Source organism: Gadus morhua, chromosome 2, assembly GCF_902167405.1.
Source record: "Gadus morhua chromosome 2, gadMor3.0, whole genome shotgun sequence".
NCBI classification, from domain to species: Eukaryota; Metazoa; Chordata; class Actinopteri; order Gadiformes; family Gadidae; genus Gadus; species Gadus morhua.
The window spans coordinates 12,978,018-12,980,517 of NC_044049.1; the positions used below are offsets into that span (position 1 = coordinate 12,978,018).

General features: G+C 45.5%; 1 protein-coding gene across 4 annotated transcripts in view; it reads left to right on the forward strand.

The window, feature by feature from the left end:
- Positions 1 to 2,500, forward strand: part of ppp1r1b (protein phosphatase 1, regulatory (inhibitor) subunit 1B) — a 20,264-nt gene that overhangs the window by 12,247 nt on the left and 5,517 nt on the right. The gene's annotated exons all lie outside the window — the stretch shown is intronic.

Sequence of the window (2,500 nt, forward strand, 5' to 3'; positions counted from 1 at the left end):
GCTATGGTTTTAAGGGGTTTTATGGACAGGAAAGTGGGTTGAAGACAAGGGGGAATGACATAGGATAGGACAAGGTTGCATAGATCACAGGTGGGTATCAACCGCGATTCACATATGGCCTTTGTCCACAGACTGTACCAGCTCAACACGCCTCGACTTTTTTTGCGTTTCGATGACCAAAATGAGGTACCTGGTACCTGCTATCTGGTACTTTTTTGTTTTCATCTTTGTTGAAGTTCCAAAAGAGCTGATCTGATACTTTTGTTTGAAGCAAACAGGCTGCTGGCCACTGACTGGACGAGTTATGATGAGTGCGAGTTATGTCTGAGCCTGACACCCGGCATCTATAAGTACTAGCACCAGCGAACAATAGTGATTGATTAATGTATCGCAAAAACGTCACTACAGTTTCACGCATGCACGCTATGACGACCCTCCTACGTTGAGGAGGTACTTTATTCGAGATGGAAACACGACGTGCATGGAACCTAACTAAGTTGGGCCACGCTGAGTTGTGGCGAGCATGGCTGGTTCTGTTGTTGGAAAAAGGCTATTAAATGCCTACGTGGTAAAGGCACTAGCAGGCTCAGCTGCCCCCCTCTTTATTTACTAATGTGTGCACCAATAGGCATTTTTACACTGCCAAGCCGGTACGGTCGTGGCTTGGCCCGCCCTGCACTGCACTGTCTTGCCTGTGTAAAACCGAAGGGGTATCATCCCCTTTCTTTGAGGAGCCGGCTTTCTTGGTTTGTTGGAGTAGGCAGGGTGGGACAGACCTCTGGGACCTCCTGATTGCCAGAGAGCCTGGCAAACACACACATACACACAGAGTGTCATTCCCTTGAGCCCCGTTCAAGGGAATGACAAAGAGGAGACCACACATGGCTTTAAGTTGATCAATAATAGTTTATTTAATCAAACCTAAAGTAAAGTTAGTTAAAGTGATGCATGTAAATCACTAATCAGCGATGTGTGATGTGTGTGGATCAGTGGAGAATGTGGTGTATGTGCAAAAGCAAAGCTCAACCAAAAACCTGAACAAACAGTATGTCAAAGGAGAGAGAGAGTTCAAGTGGTTGACTCCTAGAGTTTATATAGCTGAGGAGCTCAGCCAGCATGGGTGTTAGCCATTACACTGATCCCCTCCTGGGTGCCTGGCATCAGGAGGGGCCAGAGGGCTGGCACACCCCCCTCCATAGGAACGGGGTTCACCACGTGACCTGAAACCCAACAAATGTTTCATGGGTGGAACCATAAGTTACATAAACAAAATATAACCCCCGAAAAACATGCTTGGGATACATTGTATACTCAGGTATGCCAATCATCCCTACCGACCAACTCTTCTCCATACCGACCAACTTCAAAAATCCAACTGCCCAGGTGCTTTCAGGACCTCCTCAGCAGATTTAGCAGGCCTTGTACTAAAACCCTTTCTTTGATTTTAGCAAGGGGCACTCATTCTTCCAATGACCCCATCGCTGACAATAATTAGAAGATGTAATAGGTTTGTTGTTCCCAAATGTGCGTTGCTCTCACTTTGAAGAACCCCGGCTGGAAGTGAGAGCAACGCACGGAGACCTCTTGAGAATAGTTTGCATACTCTGAATGTTTTCATTTTTTGATTTATCAAGCCACTCGCATGCAAGAATGAGTATACATCTGAGTGTAGGCTACAAACGTGATTAACTATTTACAAGTGAGGAACCGCCAACATATTTTTTATTTTGCTGACCACTTGTTTTATATCCCGACAAAAGCCTTGTAAGGAAAGTTCTTCTGTTACTTTCTCATAGGTCGCACCATTAAATGCAACTATTCACCTTCTCTCCCATGATGGTCAGCAGCTCGCGCATTTTACCATCTCTCCAGTTAGAACTGCTATTTTGATGTTGCTGCGTTTGTCTCTGTTGAAGTGACAACGCAGTAACACCTCTACCCAAGTCCCGCCTCTGGAACCGCAAAGCCGTCTAATCGAATTGAAATGAAAATGAAACCTCAAATATGTGTAGGATCCGCGAGGGTAAATTGGGGTGCGAAATGCAGCCGGTAAATTACTTCGGTCAGTGCAAACGCACGGACCATGCCGGGAAAAAGGAATGCATAAGACGGGCATATTTGGCAGTGTGAAAACGTTTAACGAGAAGCCAGGCACTGATTCAGAGCACCACTGTTGTACATTGGAACTGTGAAGATCAATCACCATCTGGGAGGCAATTGGTCACTAGCTCAGCAACTAGTGCATTTTAGCACAGCCTCTGAATGAATAATACTTGATCCTGATTTTAACCCTAATATGTTCTTAATGCATCAAAAGGATTTGTCTGTGCTGTACACTAAAATTATCATTATGTGTGTGTGTTTCTGTGTGTGTGTGTGTGTGTGTGTGTGTGTGTGTGTGTGTGTGTGTGTGTGTGTGTGTGTGTGCGTGTGTGTGTGTGTGTGTGTGTGTGTGTGTGTGTGTGTGTGTGTGTATGTGTGTGCGAGTGTGTGTGCGTGT